Below are 6,445 nucleotides of genomic sequence, written 5' to 3'. Positions count from 1 at the left end.
TTTAGCAAGGATTTAATTTTGGCATTACTAGCAAGGGTGCTGACATTGCTAAAATTGAATATCGCTAAAAATTACTGTAGATCACTAAATTTTCGCGACACCTTTTCGCGAGGTAGTCGTTGACTTTTGATTACCGAGACAAAATTTTCACAAATTGTGGTTATTGGTCTATATAATGTTAAGGAATACTATTATACATGAGAATTTAATTTTTGCGAGCACACTGTCTCGCGTAATTACGCGAAAATAAAGTTCTCTCGAATAAAAAGTGATTTACAGTAATTGCGTATTATTTGTACATGTAATAGCTTCTTAAGTTAGCATTTTAAAAATCCCTAAAATTACTTCTTGCTAAAAATAAAACATTAGGTAGAAATCTCTAAATTTGCGCCTCGCTAAAATTTCTACTTATACGGTACTCAGCACGGTCCATTAGATTCCTTGCATTGAGCTGCTTAGTGTGTCCATGACTTTGTTAATAACAATGAATTAAACATTGTCATTGAACAATGACTTTTGTGAGTTTATCTATTTAATGTGTCCATCACTTTGTTAACAATAATGTACACTGAGCACTGTCCATTTCATTCTCCAACTATCTAATGCATTGACTCACTTTGTTAATAACAATGAACTCATCAGCATTGTCCATTTGATTCTTCGTATTTAGCTATGTAATGTGTCCATCACTCTATGATAACAATGAATTCATCTGCACAGTCTATTGAACTCTGACAGTTTAGCTATCTATTGTGTCCAGTTTGAAGAAAAGAATATAAAAAGTTCCTCTGAGTTCTGACATTTTTGTTTCTTCATTCAGACTACATCAGGCTTCAGTTCAAACCTTACTCTCCACACTATTGTTGCACTATTGTTGAAGCTTATTTCATTTATTTGCCTGCTGTTAAAGAAACAATCTATGGATGCCAGTCTACCTGTAAAGAAACAAATCATGAGGGGATCAACAAACAAAAGGCCCATGGGCCACATTGCTCACCTGAGCACACTGTGGCTAAGAAAACATCAATTCAGTAAATACCTAAGTGGTCCCTATCCTTAAGGGAGGGGGGGGGGGGTTATGATTTGAACAAACTTCTATTTATGCGAACTTGAATCTTCAATAACTAAGGATGCTTAAATTTTTTTCTGACTAACTGTGGCTTTTTCCCTAAGTCTGAATTTATTGTGGTCCCACCCAACCCTGGGGGGTAGTAATTTTAACAAATCTGTACCTAATACTACCTGAGGATGCTTCAATACCAACAAGACCAATTATGACATTGCTATATACTCCTATGCAAAACTTTGAACATCCGTTGTGGCACCACCCTACCCCAGAGGGTCATGATTTGAACAAGCTTGAATCTACACTACCCGAGGATGCTTCCATATAAATATGACCAATCAAGGCTTTGCTGTTCTCAAGAAGAAGATTTTTAAGATTTTTTCCTATATATTCCTATGTAAACTTTAATCATCCATTGTGGCCCCGCCCTTCCCCCAGAGGTCATTATTTGTACAAACTTGAATCTTCACTAGCTGAGGATGTTTCCACATAAGTTAAATCTTTCCTTGCCCAGTAGTTCTTAAGAAGAAGAATTTTTTAAATTGCCATTAATTTTTCATTAATATTTATCTCCCCTTGTAATGAGGCATGGCCCTTCATTTGAACAACTTGAATCCCCTTTATCCAAGGATACTTTGTGGCAAGTTTGGTTGAAATTAATGCAGTGGTTCTTGACAAGAAGTCGAAAAAGTGAAAAGTTTACAGATGGACAGACAGATGAACAGACAGATAGCTAGACAGACGGACTGACTACAGACAAATTTTGATCAGAATAGCTCACTTGTGCTTTCAGCTCAGGTGAGCTAAAAATATTAATTAAATTTTAATAAATGAGAGAGCAAAGTTAATTTTCACACAGTAGAAGGAGTTAGTAGAACCTGTGTCTTACCTTTATTTTCAGGTCAGCCCCAGTTGATCTCTTTGGACTCTTGCTGAATCATGATAACCTGCTCATTCTTGGAAATGGGGCCAATACCAGCATACAACCTTGGAATGCTTCAGTGTTATTGCAGCTAACATGGTCTTGCTGTTCTGCAACAGAAGTAAATCCTCCTGAACCCATGATTTGAACAAACTTGAATTACAAGTACATGGAAAATTTGAAAATTGCCAAAAAAGCTTTTTACTCACTTCTTAATCAGATATTGGCTGCTGGACAAAGCTTGGCAATGGACACTTCTTCTCTTGGTCAGCCCTGGTCCCCCCCCCCCCCCCATTCTTCCCTTGTCAAAGTCCTTGAAAATATGAGAATTTTAGTTCTTGATAATTCAATGCAATATAATAATCAAAAGATTTCAAGTAAACATTATCATTACAACATTATTAGCTGGAAAATCAGTTATCAAATAAGACAATAAAGTTGGAATAAGAATTACAGGGAAAATAAGGGTGGGGAAGGGATGTATAGTTACTTTAGAGTTGAGAAGAGTTACGAGGATTGGTCAGAAAGTATTAAATGAATAATACTTCATGTAAGACTCCTGGCTGTTTAAGTGGGCCCTGGTGATGTTCAGTACTTTAAAAAATTAAGAAGTAAAGCCCAAATCTTACCGTGCTTTCTCCTCATTACCGCAGTGGAATGAGAGAGGGACTCCATCCTTAGAATTCCTTGTCAGTCTTAACCTTCCTCTGCTATAATAGATCAAACAGAAACATCAAATGGGGGATACCTGCACTTCATATCAAGTGAGAAGCTTAAAACAAGCTTGTTAGTTACCACTTTTGAAAATGTTGCCTAAAAACACAGCCAGGACATGGACTCTTCTTATATTGATTGACCCTGGTCCCCCATTGTAATTCTATCAATTAAAAGTCCAGAGGTTAAAGCTTGGTACAGCTAATCTCAATTGGCAAGCAAAAAAAATTAAGTCAGGAAATTATACAAGAAGTAAAGTCTGAATCTTACCATACTTTCTGCTCATGAATGCAGTTTAATGGGAGAGGGACTCCTCCTCACTTCAGGATCCTGGTCAGCCTCAACTTTCTTCCGCTTAAAAAGACAAAAGAGATATCAAAGGGGAAACACTCTCTTTTCCTATCAATTGAAAAACTTCATTTAACAGAGAACTTATTGTTTACCACTTTGGGCCATGTTGGCTGCTGCATATAGCTTTTTAAAAATACTGTATCAAAATTCTTGGTGTACCTACATTTATTCTTAGGTACTTAAAGTCATGGTAACTTATTCAACTTTTCTGAGCACATACAATATGAGGAAAGAAGTAAAACAATCTTTTAGTGCAATGTATTGGGGCATACTGAAATTAATTTATTTATATTTTTCTCCATAAAAATTGAGTTTTTAGTGTCTGAAATCTGTAATTTCCTGAAACCAAATTCTTTCAGGAATTGAAAAAAATTGACAAGGGTCATGCAAAAATTCTACCTTTGTCAAATTTCCCCTTTGTGTGTCACAATGTCTCTTTAAAAAAATTTCCAATGTATATTTTTGATCCCTCATTCTAGCACCACCCTAATAGGGGGGTCTAGATTTGAATAAATTTGAATGTACACTACCTGAGGATAATTCCACACAAGGGTCACCTTTCCTGCTCCAGTTGATCTTTAAAAGAAGATTTTTAAAAGATGTCATATTAATTTTCACTTATTTGTAATAATCTCTCTTTAGAAGAGGACATGGGGCTTCATTTGAATGAACTGAAATCTCATTTACCCAAGGATACTCTGCCAACTTTGGTTGATTTTGGCCCAATGAAGATGAAAGTGTGAGTTTTCACAAAAATGACAAAGACAGACAATGGACAAAGGTTCATTCCTATTACCAGTTACCACTGAAATCAATCAAGTCTTATATTAAATCGGGATTGTGATCATTTTTCTCTCCTAGATAAGGTGCTTGCAAAAACTTCGGAGACTAATCTTCCCGTGCGCCCTTGCGAACTTAGCCTGGGACCAATAGCTACCCAGTATCCGTCTGCTTCCACGTGGAGGCATCGCATAGGACTTGTTGTGGAGAGGCTATGTACTGGCAGGGGAAGACATAAAAATTCCTTCCCTTTTCACATTGCTGCTAGCCAGTGGTGATGGCTGAAAGCGAGAGGTGACAAGCACACAAACACTAACACCAACACACTAGACGCGTCACACAACATTTAGCAGACGTTAGTAGTTTTAGTAGCTTGTTACGAGGGACGATCAGAAAATTCTGCAAGTATATCATAAAATAATGACAACAATATGTATCCACATGTAAACTAGTTAAATCCTTCAAAATAACCCCCTTTTACATTCACACACTTTTGCATATCCATGATTTAAAGCCCCGAGGTAGTCTTTCCTTGTAATACTGTCTAAGTACTGATAAACAGCACTACCAACTGCACTGCGCGAAGTATAGCAATGTCCAGATAACATTTGTTTCAGTCTAAGAAATAAGAAAAAGTCACAAGGACTTAGGTCGGGAGAACACGGTGGATGTGGGAGCTGAACAACATTTACATAATTCAAATACTTTGAACTGTTTTACTCTTATGAGCTAGAGCATTGTCATGAACGAGCTTTATGTTCTTCAAGCCTGTCTTTAGCCTTTTCTTTTCAAATACTTTAATTGTTTTTAGTAAAATCGTCCCGAGATACAACTACCTTTCAGAGTTGGAATTTGCACAACAGGGCCACTAGAATTAAAGAAAATTTTCTTGGCACTCTGACACCTTTTTGCAATGACAGGACGTTCGCTATTTTTTCTTACCCTTGTCATATTGTTAATTTTTCTTTGCTCAAAAAAGTACATTCAAGTTTCATCACCTGTTAGAAAGTCAACAATTTTTTATCCTGTCACAGTTTTTATAGATTTTTAAGTTTTCTAGCAAATTTCAAACACGTTGTCTTTTGTTCTGGTGTCAAGAGATGCAGTATCCATACTTTTCGTAGGTTGAGGTGCTTGGTAAAATTTCATGTACCTTTGTTGATGAGATACCAACAACACTATCAATATAGTTAAGAAGAATTTCTATGGAATAATATTACTTGATTTATTTTCTGATCGCCCCTCGTGCTTGTTAGGGTGTTAATCATGCAAACCTATCCACTACAAGCACTAACTAACAAATACCTTAATTACAATAATGGCCCTAAACTCTTAAAGAACTCTAATTTGTAAAACTAGAAACTAAAGCTTACTAACTTAACCTACAACAAAACTGGGCCTACTGGAAACACTACACAAACTAAACCTAACACTAAGAAACACCTTAGTAAGGCTACTTACAACTACAATAATCCTCTTACCTTTAGTAAGGCTACTTACAACTACAATAATCCTCTTACCTTTCGACTGAAGCAGGAAAAACTCCCAAAATAACCGTCTAAAATGGCCACCGCAAACAACCAATGGGACCTGGAAACACGAATCACGTAGATAGACATTACAATGAACCGCCGGAACTCAGACACACGAATCACGTAGATAGCCATCGCAAACAAACGCCGGGACTCGGAAACACGAACTACGTAGATAGCCACCACAAACAATCAATGGGACCCGGAAACAAGAATCACATAGATAGCCACTGCAAACAACTGACGGACCCGGAAACATGAATCACGTAGATCCCCAAAGGCAGATCTCGGAAATGTTAGTACTAAGTAGGAGTGGCAAACTAATTATGAAACAATCTTACCTCTTCTTTAATGGCTAAGAAATACCTCCAATCTAGCGTTGTTGGCATGCCGTGGGTTCGAAGGAGGAGGAAGGGGGGATTTGAACAAAATACACTTCCTCAGAATGATTTTGAATTAATATGACACATAAAGACTTATTTTTTTTGTTTATTGTTATGATTCACTTTAATTATGCTTTTAAATTAATAAACAATCACGGCTTTGTGAAGAATTGTAATGATTTTTTCCATGTATTCCTATGTAAAACTCTGATACCCAATTTTGGCCCCACTCTACATTCTGAAATACAACCTAAACAGGATCGGGGAAGGGGAAAGGAATGTACTTAAAACATAAAAGCAGAAAAACGAAAAACATATAAAGGCTGAAATACAAACTAAACAGGATCAGAGGAGGGGAAAGGAATCCCATGATTGCAATACCTACAATGGTGGTGTGTGCTTGATTGATGTATTTAGACGTTGCATTCTTGTGATTGCACCTAACCAAAATGAACAAATGATGGGGTGAATTAAAAACTAAACAGGTTCAGGGAAGGGGGGGAAATGTACTTAAAACATGATATCAATAAACAAAATAAACAGATAAGGACTTTCAAACAAACTTATCAGGATCAGAGGAGTGGAAGGGAATTTCGATGATTGCAATGCCTACAATGGCGGTGTGTGCTTCATTGATGTATTTAGACATTGCATTCATGTGATTGCACCAAAACAAAATGATCAGATAATGGGATAA

General features: G+C 36.7%; 1 long non-coding RNA gene across 1 annotated transcript; it reads right to left on the bottom strand.

Annotated features, from left to right (window-relative positions):
* Positions 1-432: 432 nt before the first annotated feature.
* On the bottom strand, positions 433-4,170 carry LOC134263191 (uncharacterized). The gene is made up of 8 exons (XR_009991210.1): positions 3,741-4,170; positions 3,584-3,629; positions 2,973-3,056; positions 2,784-2,865; positions 2,618-2,698; positions 2,198-2,301; positions 1,956-2,119; positions 433-935 (listed from the first exon to the last, which is right to left on the bottom strand). It is a non-coding gene; the product is annotated as an uncharacterized LOC134263191 (long non-coding RNA).
* Positions 4,171-6,445: the final 2,275 nt, after the last annotated feature.

This window comes from Saccostrea cucullata, unplaced genomic scaffold (genome assembly GCF_032062105.1).
Source record: "Saccostrea cucullata isolate Sc308-1 unplaced genomic scaffold, CSIRO_AGI_Scuc_v1 ctg11447, whole genome shotgun sequence".
Taxonomy (NCBI): domain Eukaryota; kingdom Metazoa; phylum Mollusca; class Bivalvia; order Ostreida; family Ostreidae; genus Saccostrea; species Saccostrea cuccullata.
This window is presented reverse-complemented; position numbering and strand designations above follow the sequence as displayed.